We start from the raw sequence: 12,994 nt of genomic DNA on the forward strand, positions 1-12,994 counted from the left end.
ATTAGGAAATTTTATAGAAGTGTGACCCAGAGGACCATGTCCAGCTATCTGGGATCATTATATGGGTGGGGAGAAGGGGTAGTCCTAGCTTCAGGCTGGGGTAAACTGTGAATCCTAGTGCCCGTCGTCCAGCGATAGACGGGCGATCTAGAGGTCGCTATGATAAGCTCAGCTGGAGCGTGTGAATGGAAGAGGAAGAATCAAAGGGAAGAGAGTAGAAGGAGAGAGGAGAAGGAAAAAGAGAGGAAGAAAAGAAAAGGAAAAGAAGAGAGAAAAGAGGGCTATCCCGTCTCATAGCCTCCTGATCAAGGAACTCTCCATGAGAGGGTGTTCTAGTTGAATCCAGGGGTCCCAGGTCTTCTCGAATTTTTTGTGGGTGTCCCTCAAGATGCTAGTCAGTTTCTCATTGATCATGAAAGAATTGATTCTAGATTTCACCTCACCAATAGTGTCTTTCGGCGGCTTTCTGAGGCAATCAGCGTTTTTCACCCACACTGGGGGACTCAGAGACGCGACAGTTAAGTGACTCTGGATGCTGCGAATTGCTTTCAGAGTCAACTGAAAAACCGGGAAAACTCGGGATTGGAATGTGGCATTCAGTAGTAGTACAGAAAAAGCACTGCCATTCACTTACATGGGCAGTGCTTAACCCACGAGCCTCCCAATGACTCACAATTGCCCATGTGAACCAGCCCTAAGGGTAGACTAGACCAGCCAGGAATAAGCCAGGCAGTAGTCAGAGGATCTTCTTATCCTATGACGACTTCAAAACCGGTCAGGAAGGAGGTGGATGGCACCTTTATTCATCTCCACCTTCTGGGTTATTACACACATGTACTTGTGATTCCAGGGTACCCATTGCTTAGGCCCCGGATGTAAGTTCTCGTTTTATCCACTTGTGTTTGTGTTTTATGTCTAAAATGGAAACTACTACTGTCTGGCTTATCCCTGGTATCTAGAGGACAGAGGTTATACCGAGACCTTTATCCTGGCTAGAGATAGCCTGAACAGTTAGGTGTGTTAGACCCGCCCACTATACATCATTATTGAGCTAAACTTTGACCCCTTACCTCACAGTCAGCAGACACATGGCAGCCAATCAGCTAGCACTCCTTCCTGGACCCCCACCCCCCTATCAAAAAGCAGTTGGGGTGGCCATATTGGATTAATTCTCTGCTGGCTGCTGACTGTTAGTGAGAGCAGGGTCAGACTCGCTGCAGATAGTTAGCAAAAGCATTAGCTAGGCCTGTGTCCTTTTTCCTCACTAGCTGTGAAAGCACCCCAAACAGCCCTTTTGAGGGCTAGCACATCAGTCTCCTGTGTTGTGTGTGTGTGTGTGTGTGTGTGTGTGTGTGTGTGTGTGTGTGTGTGTGTGTGTGTGTGTGTGTGTGTGTGTGTGTGTGTGTGACACTCCACAGCCCACTGACACCCAGAGCTGTGTGCACACTACTGCTGTTGCCTAATTAAGTTGCACAAACAGAACCACTCCAGTGCATTATTATTTCACTGCATTCTGATAGTACTATTGCATTTCTCTATGTGAGACACTCCACAGCCCACTGACACCCAGAGCTGTGCATGTGGTTTCTGCCCATAATGTGGTTAAAACCCAACTTTGTGTCAACTCCGTAATTTTTGGTGGGAATTTTGGCATGGATCTCCCTCTGGCATGCCCCTGTCCACGTTTTAGACCCCTTGATCCAACTCTTTCATCACTTTTGTGGTCAGAAACAGTCTTTGTAGGTTTTAAAATTTGCCTGCCCATTGAAGTCTATGGCGGTTCACTGAGTTCATCTGTCCGCGAACATTTGCGGAAGTTCACATTCGCCATTTGCGAGCCCAAAATTTGATGTTCACATCTCTAATCCTGGAATGAACAGAGGGTGACCTTTAATTGATTGATTCCACATTGTGAAGTTACAACCTTATAATGTGGGTTGTTTATGGCTGGTAAGCCTTTATTTTTATTGTCGGTGATGGTTTGACATCTCGCATTCAAAAGCCATTGCTAACTGCATAAGCAGTCATGTGTGACTCCACTGACATCAACAGGAGAACACATGCATGTGTGTTCCCCTATACATCATCAGATGTTGTATTGTCTGGTAGGAAGGAAGCACTCTCTCCTAAGCCTTACTAACTTGAGATTGACCTGGAAGTCAGATCTGTCAAATATGCCCTGCCCACCCAGCCTACATGATTCAATGGTACTAAACAGGAGAGGCAGCATAACAGCATTGCAAAAGAGAGTATAGGCAATCTTTATGCTCCTCCCCTCAAAACACATGTATCACACAGATATCTTTGCAAAACAAAAGCACTTTTACCAAGGTTATAGTAGAAGAGGTCCCCTACCTGTTACCATAAATGGTTACAAACGAAAATCATCAGTGCAGAAAAAAACGATATTTAACCACTTCCCAACCACCCATTGGTGGCGGAAAGTGCCTGTGCTCATGCTCGCGAATGTACGTGCACAACCCTCCCCCCTCCCGCTGGGGGTATTGCGATTGTGTATCCTGCAAAACAGATCATTTCAAAAACATCTGTTTTGCAGGAAGTGGTTAAATAAAAACAGTTGTAAAACCTATGTTCCCAAAAATCTTTTTTTTATTTCATCTGTACTAATCTTTACTCTTCTGTTACTATTGTATACCATATGGTTACACTTATATCTTCTAAATTTGCATAGTTATGCCCTCTTTTGTAAACACCTATCTTCTATATTTTTCTTAATTCATCTGTGTTTTTCTTTCTTCATATTTAATTCTTCTGTCTTCACATTTGCTCTTCTTTTGTTCTCCTTCTCACTTGATAGCAGCCCGTCATTCCAAACATCCATACTTGCAGCAGCCCCCATGCTTCGCAGACTGAGACCTCCAGAACTGGGATATTTGAATTTCCAACTTTTCATTCATGTGGACCAATCAGAATCTTGTGCACAAAATGCATACACCCCCCTAGTGGGACCAATTAGTCCTAATCAATGGTGGGTTCAATAACAGCCATTACTGACAGTGCAGCAATGACCAGGAATCACTTTAGCAATTCCCAGTCTACTATCATGAACTGAGCATGTTTGTATTTTGTTCCTGCAAGCTAAGTAAATTTGTTATCTCAATATGTATATCACTATCAATTAAAACAACCTTTTTTTAATAGTCTATATTAGGGTACACATTACCAATAGTGTTAGGGGCACTTTATTTATTAACCCAGTTCTCTCTCCCTCTCTACCTGCTTAAAGAGAATCTGTACTCTAAAATTTTTACAACAAAAAGCATACCATTCTATTCATTATGTTCTCCTGGGCCCCTCTGTGCTGTTTCTGCCACTCTCTGCTGCAATCCTGGCTTGTAATTAACAGTTTTAGGCAGTGTTTACAAACAAACTAACCAGTGTAACGATTGTGGAACTTTCTCCGTGATCAGCGCACAACGTGTGCGCTGACACGGCGGAAATCCTCCACAAGCGTGTAATTGCAAGCACCCAGCAAAAGGTGCTATGCACCTGTAGAGGGAAATTCCCGTCGGCAGATGGCGCTGGGGAGTGCAGAGGAACCAATCCTCTGTACCTCCACAAATGCCAGACAGGAATTGTACGAAGCACAGAACGCAATCGCAAGAGAGGCGATTGCGAATGAGAACGAGCAAAGGGACAGGTTGTATGTGTGTGCGCCAATCCAGTCGCCACCCCGCGACCACGCACACACAACAGCAGATATGAAATAGGAACGCGATCGCGAGAGGTGCGATCGCCAGACGTGACACAAGGCAGATCAGAATAGAATATGAGGGTAGCAAAGGCACAGCAAATAATACAATGAGAAGATACGGAAAATAACAAACGCTAGCTAACCGCGAACACCGCACTCATTCGCAACAGTGCACACGGTTATGCGCGGTCTCCACGTGATAAGCACAATAAAGACAAGCACGCCTAACTAACCATCGACAGACAAACATGAAACAGAGGACGCGAGCGCTTGCTTAACGGTTACCTCACCGAGCCTCCAGCAAGCGTAGCAGACAAGACAGACACACGAAAACAGGGACAAGCGAGAGATAGGATCCACAGCACTAGCGAAAAGTGGCTAGCGCGATCCCAGAAGACAGAACAGAAGGATCCCCAGCGCTAGCGAAAAGTAGCTAGTGCGATCCCAGAAGACAGAACAGAAGGATCCCCAGCGCTAGCAAAAAGTAGCTAGCGCGATCCCAGGAGACAGAACAGAAGAGATAGCTGGTAGCAACCGCTGCACCAGCTATACTCCAAGAACAGAGATCAGAACCATTTCCTGTCAACCACCGTTGGGACAGGACAATGGCAACAGGCAAGACAAGACAGAACAGGCAATACAGATAATACAACCTGACTGGGCTAGAAGGGGAGCCTAAAGCAACCCCCAGGAATTAACTATACTAGATAGCAATGGCTGACACTCCAGCAGTGTCCATCAGGAACAGACCATGGAAAGGAAATGACCAGCAAAGCCTTCTGGGAAACATAAAGCTCTTATAGTGCCAGTCATCAAAGAAGGCAGGTAGGGGATTTGCATAACGAATGTATGCAAAATCCCCAGCAAGAGAACAGACCAGAACTTGCAATGGAAAGACAGGTCTCTGTTCCAGAGTCCTGCAGCATGCAAACCTAAACAATGGTCAAAAGGCTGCCTGCCTGCGCAGGCAGCTGAGCGGATTCTCACAACCAGCTTGCGATAGGCTCACATAAGCAGAGTGTGTGAGTCATACAGAGCCTGCAGGGGGCCTGCAGAGGGTGTGTATCGCTTCTATCCAATCACAAGCAGCCCTGCACATTCCACACATTCCAGCCTTTGCCCAACAGAGCCAACAGAAGAAAACAAATTAGATCATATAACAGAGATAACACAGCCACTGTGCAATTAGGAAAGGCTGCAGTAAGCCAGAGCACATTAGAACAGGCAAAGGAACTTATAGGATAGAAAAACTAAGGCTGAAAATTTTGTTACAGAGTCTCTTTAAAAATCATCCATTGCTCACACAGCTCACAAATATACTTCATTGTGTCACAGCATGCAGGAGACATGAGGAGGAAGCTGATCTGAGGAGGTAACATGTAGCTAGATGTGCTGTAATATTGCTGTAATGTAACTAGCAGGTAGATGTGTATGCACTATTCCTGATTGACTGACCGACTGGCTTGCTTGTGACTTTTCACTCCAGGCTGCATCGTAGGCTGCTATGTGATATAGTGCTGAGAGGGAGAGACACTGTTTACAAAGGCATTATTAGGATCTTTATCAGTCAGAAAAGCAAAAGATAATAAACACACATTGCTGGAATCTTTAACCCCGTACCACAATCTGAATAAGATTCTTTTAGCAAGGTGATTATTAAACCATACACTGAGGAGTTGATATTGATGTGTGAAGGAAATTGCTGTTGCTGAGGTAACCAATTCATCTGCTGTCAGCAGGCTCTGAGGAGGAATTCAGCAGGGAGGAGGAGTCCTTCACAAATCATGTCTAACCTGCACTATCTGTAGAACTGCTATTGAGCACTTCTAAATCTGCAGCAGTTTAGGAATGGATTTGCACTTTTCTTAACTGTAGTGCAGCTCTAACAATCCATGCTAAACTGCCGGTATTATGTAGGATTTGTGACGTTTCTTACTATCATGCAGAACAGTTCCCCTGCTGATTAGAATAGTTTTAGAATAAAAAAAACCGTGGGTAAGGCTTTGATAAATCTGGCCCAGTGAGCATTGTTGCATTGTGGGGAATAACAGCTATTTCCAGCTGCCAAGCAACCAGTTTCCCCCTCTGTGCCTATATATGTATGTATAAAAAAACAACATTTTAGCCTATCACATTGTTAGGAGGTGTGGTTATAGACAATGGCAGTTGGTGCTGTCTCTTTTTTTATTCATGTCTGCCAGTAGTAAAGATGATTACGTGCAGGCTGAATGTGGATCAAACAATATGAACAAATTACATGGAGAATATAAATAATTACTTGATCGCTCTACTATTTTTTAACTTCTCATTTTGGAATGTATTGATTTATGTTTTTCCTCTTTTTGCTAAGTTCCTCTTTAAGTTCAGCTGTCATTGTAACATTAGTATTAAAGCGGACTTGAACTCAGAACATCCTCTCTGCTCTAAAAGATACACAACAGCAAATAACCTTTGAAAAAAAAAACATTTCTTTGTTACAGCTGATACAAATCCTAAAATAAATCTGCACAGTTCCTACTTCCTGATTCATGGAAGCAGACATATTGTTTACAGCCTGTGCTTTCATATGCACTTATCTGCCATCTCTGCCGTGGCAGTCATGTGACACAGGGGAGAGATCAAATTACAACTTGTGATTAGACACAAATGAGGGGGAATTACACAGGCTAAACTCTCTAAATACATACAAGGTGCATTTCTGTTATGTTTTCCTTCTGTCCTGTGCAAGAGTTCAGGTCCACTTTAATGCAGGTAAAGTGCAGTTTGAGATTGAGTTGCCTGGTTGTATTCATGGATCGCTTTTTACAGATCGAGCTCAGATTGATGTCAGAAGGCAATCTGAAATCAAAATTCTGTGTACACAAGTCCTTACATATAGAGAATTACTAATTTTCATTTACTGTGCTTAGCACTGACCTATTGCCTTAGTTAGTGCTTTACAGAGTCCATCAAACAATTCAAATTACTCACTGTCTTACTGTTGCAGTCTTACAATCTGTTGGTGTTACCATAGTCCGGGGCCTGTTTAAGAGAAAAGCCTGGTGCACACCAAAAAACGCTAGCAGATCCGCAAAATGCTAGCAGATTTTGAAACGTTTTTTCTTATTTTATATGTAGCGTTTCAGCTAGCACTTTGCGGTTTTGTGAAGCGTTTTTGGTGTAGTAGATTTCATATATTGTTACATTAAAGCTGTTACTGAACAGCTACTGCAACAAAAAAACGCCTGGCAAACCGCTCTGAAGTGCCGTTTTCCAGAGCGGTTTGCGTTTTTCCTATACTTAACATTGAGGCAGAAACGCCTCCGCAATCCAAAATCTGCAGCAGCCCGGGAGTATGCGTTTCTGCAAAACGCCTCCCGCTCTGGTGTGCACCAGCCCATTGAAATACATTACCCAAGCGGATCTGCTCCCGCATGCGGATCGCAAACAGCAGCCGAAACGCTCTGGTGTGCACTAGGCCAAAGACAGTAACTATATTAACTTGAAAATTGTTGAACATGCTATTTTCATTAACAAAACTGGTGGAGGGTGGAGGGTTCGCAATTTTCTAATTAAAACTGAATCTTTGAAAAAAATCGACATTCTTGTGAGTATGTGCATAGCTTCACTCCATCTGTACATAAAACATACATTGAATTATCTTTTATTGAATACATAACTAGACTAAATGTCTTTTTGTTTAATTTGCCTACTGTAGGCCTTAATTTATAGCCACGTGTTAGCAATTTGTTTTCTTTTTTTACTCCCTGTAGCTGTTAACTACCATAGTTCCAACTTTGAAATTTGGCATGCTGCAGGCCAAACTCAAAACGCAATACACTTAAGTCCTCCGTTGCTATTTTTTTGTACTTCTATATGATATGAAGTTTTATACCGCTGGTTCCAAAATAAATGTAATTTGCTGAAAGCTACTAAACACCATTTCATCCCTTAATAGGGTCATAAAACAATACATTGTTAAAAATGAAAATGTTAGGTTGAAACGGACACAAAGAAGTCATTTGCGGAGCATAAAACTAATCCTTTCTCAGGGCAAAAGCACATAAAAGCTGTTGTTCTATTCCATCTAGCTGCTGTTGGAATTTTCGTTAATATTCAAAGCAAGGATATGAATGCGTCTTGCACTTGAGGCATTGATCTGTCACCGAACTGAATCTCAGGCGCAAGGTTTAGTGAACAAAGCAGCATATTTTTGTTATTTTCTTCTCCTTTCCAACCGCAAGATATTTAAATGTTCTTACGCTTAGTCTAACGGTACGCTCACAACATAATCTTTAAAGTAATTCCAATTATTATTATTATCTCTTTGCTCTGCTCAGCCACAAAAAGTAACAGATGCAACACAGTTCGGATTACCATGAATGGCATCGGCTAGAGGCTTCCTAAAGTTTTTACTCTGTGTGGGCAGAGAGGTTTCACATCTAACGTTTATTCTGGGGCTTTATGGTGAGCACAGAAGTGGGACCAGTGAACAAAGATCGCTGTGCTTTCTCAATTTGAAACAGCTGGTATTTTTTATTTTTCACAAACAAGCCAAGGAAATCAAACACGTTGGGACTGATGTTGCAAAAGAACCGGGAATCTGTTGAAGCATCTGTTACTGCATTGTGAATTCTGAAATAAATAAAATAATGCCACTAAGTGCCAATCCCTTCATTAGCCCTGGCAAGCTTATGAGTGCTAAGCTGCGTGGTTCGGCTATTAAATAGTAAAGGGAAAAAAAATATCGGGTGGATGGGCAGCAAAATGTGTTTAGCAAAAAAAAAAAGAATGTTGCTCTGGTTCTGTGGACCGTTGCGATGGCTGCCAAGCTCGTGGTATTGTATTTGATGATAATCATTTTATTTACGTATGAGTATGTCAAGCGCGATTGTGGTTTCATTGCAGAACTCTGCAAAGCCTTCTAATGAGCTAATAAGCTGAACACAACTCCAATACTAAATATTACAAGACATAAACTCTAATTTGCTCCTGAGCAAATGTGACAGCGAAATCGGTCATTTTTTATTTATTTATTTTTTTGGTCTGTTTATTTTCTCCTCACTTGTTTATTGTAGGAATAAAATTACAGTCTGTTCTCCTAAAGTACATTTCTTGATAATGGGCAGATACTGGAGCTCACCTAAGTATCACTAGATGGCGTATTAGAGCTTACCCACTGGCATTGTGCATCTCTGGGGTTATCTAATAGGGCAGCAGGGTGGCGTAGTGGTTAGCGCTCTCCCCTTGCAGCGCTGGGTCTCTGGTTCGAATCCCAGCCAGGTCAACATCTGCAAAGAGTTTGTATGTTCTCCCTGTGCCTGCGTGGGTTTCTTCCGAGCACTCCAGTTTCCTCCCACACCCTAAAAACATACGGATAGGTTAATTGGCTCCCCCCTAAATTGGCCCTAGACTGCAACACATACACCACACAATACATACAATAGACATAGGACTATGGTAGGGAATTAGATTGTGAGCTCCTCTGAGGGACAGTTAGTGACAAGATGATATACTCTGTACAGCGCTGCGGAAGATGTTGGCGCTATATAAATTCTAAATATTAGTATTAGCAAGTTCTTTTCCCCAGAGTTCCTGAATTTGGTGCCCTCACTTAACCACTTTAGGATCAGGCAGACTAAAATGTACGCCTTGTTTGGGACCTGTTATCCCTGCCAGCGTGTAGAGTTTAATCTCTGCAACACTTGCTCCTGCAGCCCACTCACCCTGCCGTCGCTATGACAGCAGAGCTCCGCCAACTGCCTCACAGTGATCACACACTCAGGAGCCAATGAAATCGTCTCCTGACTGGCTTACGGAGCTCTGCTGTCATAGCGACAGCAGAGCAAGTTTGCTTCAGTAACAGGATAGCGGTGCAAATAGCGAAATTGATGAGTCCGTGCAGTGTGACATCGGTGAGCCCCATTTTTTGTACCAGCAGTCTCTGGTCCTTAAGGGGCCAGAGACTGCTGGTACTCAAGTGGAACGATCATTAGGGCCCACCAATTGAGGGTGAAACGATGAGCAATCCAATCACACCAAAATAATTATGCCGAAATTTGGATCAATGGAACAATTGATAGAATGATCATTCATCTTCGAGCTGCACCATTAACAGCACCTGATCCGATCGATCATGTTGCCGAACATTCAGGAGATCGGACCATTAATGAGCACTTTTAGGGCAAAGAGTACTCTCCATCTTCTTCATTGTTTGTAATTTAAAGTATAACACCATGCATTGTTAGCCTTGGATAGTGTCGGGAAGGATTAAAAAGGAATTTATAGGGTCTATGCTTAATTTCCACATAACCTGATTCTCTCTGTTTTCCCACATGCAAATTTGGGTCTGGAATGACAGCCTATTGAAATCAAAAGGCTGCTTCCTAATTGTGTGTGGGAAAGAAATAGCATCTGCAGCATCTTTTTTTGAACATCACATCCAAATCCCCGCTGCCGTGCATTGGCAAAGAGGAGTGATTCGGATGCAAATTTGTATTACTGTGAGCGCAGCATCCATTTCAGAGATGGGCACAGCACACAAATTGCAGCATGTGGAAATGGAGCAATGCTGAATTAGGTACACTTAAAGTTAGATACTCCAATGTTGCTGTAGAGTACCACCTGTCCAGAACCTCTGTAGTATAGTTCCCAGGAGTGTCATCAATATGGGAGATTCATCCAACCCACTCTTGAATGTGTTAATGCCGTGTGTGCCCGTGGATGTATGAGTGAGTATATGTAATTTTGTATACTGTATCTGCACATGTGCCACTGTCCGTGCATGTATAGGCAGATGTACAATAAATATGTCTGTGTATATATATATATATATATTTATATATATATATATATATATATATATATATATATATATAATTATATATATATATATAATTATATATATATATAATGGCTCCCTAATGGTCCTGGTCATCTGTGGATCATTTAATATGCGGCTGCAGCCCTGAATCGCTTAGAGTCTGCCAGGAGAAAAGAGCAATGTAAATGTTATATGGAGTAAAGTTTACTTAAACGGGGTAACTAAAGGAAAAAAAAATTTTTTTCAAGTGTTCTTGGATTTACTTGCCATCTGTAAAGAATAAAAATGCTTAAAACTTAGGGCTCATATTAATGTAATAAAGAACTATTTTTAATCAATTACGTTTTGTAACTGCTACATTGTAAATTGGAAAGGTGTGTCCTCCCAAAGCAACGGATTAACTTGACTGGTTTGCATGCTTTTTCCCGGCACTGCAACTTACAACCAATTAGAGTCAATGGCCTCCTTCACATCTAATGCATTATTTTTCACATGTGGGAAAAAACGTACAACCTGCAGCATCACTTTGTAAACCATGTGCATTCTCTACCAATCATAATCCTTGTGTCAGTTAACAGCTGAAACCTGAATGGTATCTCTTAGCAGCTATTCCACTTTTTCTCTAGGTTTGTATATATTGGTTTTAATAAATCTGCCTGAATGAGCAATAATTTTCTAGGCTAGTGGGCTCAGGACATGCAGTACACACAGGCCCAAAATGATGCAAATCATGGATCAGATTAAATTGTCTATGCTACTCTTGATTATAGTCAAATAAAGTTTGTGGCTAAAGTCCAAACTTGATGGCAGATCTGTTCATCATCATACATACGCCGTGCAACACTGTTCCTCACGCTTTTCTTCCCATGTGTAGAATTTTCACATTAAAACCTGTGAATTATTTTAAAATGTTCATAAAAGCTTTGAAATGACTCTTGGAGCTACTTGTGTGGTGATTTATCTCTCTCTGGGGCCTTTTTTCCAAGCAATAACTAGAGACATTTTATCTTAAGGAGTCATAAGAGTACGTGGCAGAGTAATTTATAATCTAAGGTTCCATCATTTGATGAGCAACCAATAAAACAGGTTTCGGATGTGTACCATATTAGTGACAGGGAGAGGCTGGCATTAGTCTACAAACTTCTATATTTAAAGTGGATCCAAGATAAACTTTTACTCCTTGCATAATTGTGCCCCTTACATATAGTTTATAGGGCATTCCTCATGCCAAATACTTTTTTTTTGTTTAATACCTTAATTCCCTATAAACTAAACAAGCCTCGCCCACAACTCCTCCAGCGCCCAGGCATTCTAAGTCCCATGTAGCAAGTGCTTATGGGAGCTCAGTCTGGGGAAGAGGAGTTTTTTCCCAAAGGAGGAGGAGGAGGCTTTACCAGCCAGATATTTCAGAGGCAAAGGGGAGCAGAGAGAAGTGGAGTTTTCACAAGCTGAGGGGTGGAGATGCAGAGCTGCTTGCCTGTGTGTAATGACGACAAGCAGAATATGGCTGCTCTCATTCTATCACAGGAAGAAATGATCATACACAGTTGAAGCTGTTTGCAGCTAGATTTGATGTGTAAACTGTGCAATCTAAAATTTAGATAAGATATATAGACAAGTTACTTGTTATAGTTAGTTTTTCATCTTGGATCCACTTTACGTCTTAGTGAGCTGAATGCAGTGGTTTTAGAAGCTGTTGGACCCTTTGGACTGGACTGTGGACATTTCTTGGATGTGGTTGGAGATTAGGAACTGTCTACACACAATATGTACATTTGCTCTACCTATATGCACATTGTACATGTACACTTGCACTGCATTCAACAAATCAGTACAAGTACCCATGTTCTGCCTACACATACCTACCCTCTGCATGCAAGTTCTCTGTACACGTACCCATGCACTCTATTTGTAGCCATGCTCTGTAAACATGCACACTGCATATGTAACCATGCTCGGTTCTACACTTTTCCATGCAGTGTACGTTTACCCACATACTGTACACACTGCACATTTACCTGCATGCTGTACTGACCTAATGCACACTTACCTGCTATATATAATTAACAAACAGCATTCCTATTTATTGCCCAGAACAAAGGCACATGAACTTCGCCTTCAACCACAATATAAACAGATAGATGGCGGCACACAAACAGGTAGATGGCATAGATGAACAAACAGATGGCATAGGTGGCACATACACACAAATACACACACACACACACACACATATTAGAAACTGCATGGAACAATAAACTTGTATGCAAATAAATATACGCTCACTAAATGCAATCACTAATTATATGCAAAAAGAATTGGGCACATGAAACAGTTACACCTGCATACTTTTTTGTAGTTGTATCCTTTGGAGGCAGGTGGCTGATGGCTTGCTCTAGTGGTGTGAGCCCTGGAGTGAGTTGTCTGCACCTGTCCTCCCCCCCCCCTCTGGAGTGTTGTATGTGAGCCAGCCCTGA

Source organism: Hyperolius riggenbachi, chromosome 1 (assembly GCF_040937935.1).
Source record: "Hyperolius riggenbachi isolate aHypRig1 chromosome 1, aHypRig1.pri, whole genome shotgun sequence".
In the NCBI taxonomy this organism is placed as follows: domain Eukaryota; kingdom Metazoa; phylum Chordata; class Amphibia; order Anura; family Hyperoliidae; genus Hyperolius; species Hyperolius riggenbachi.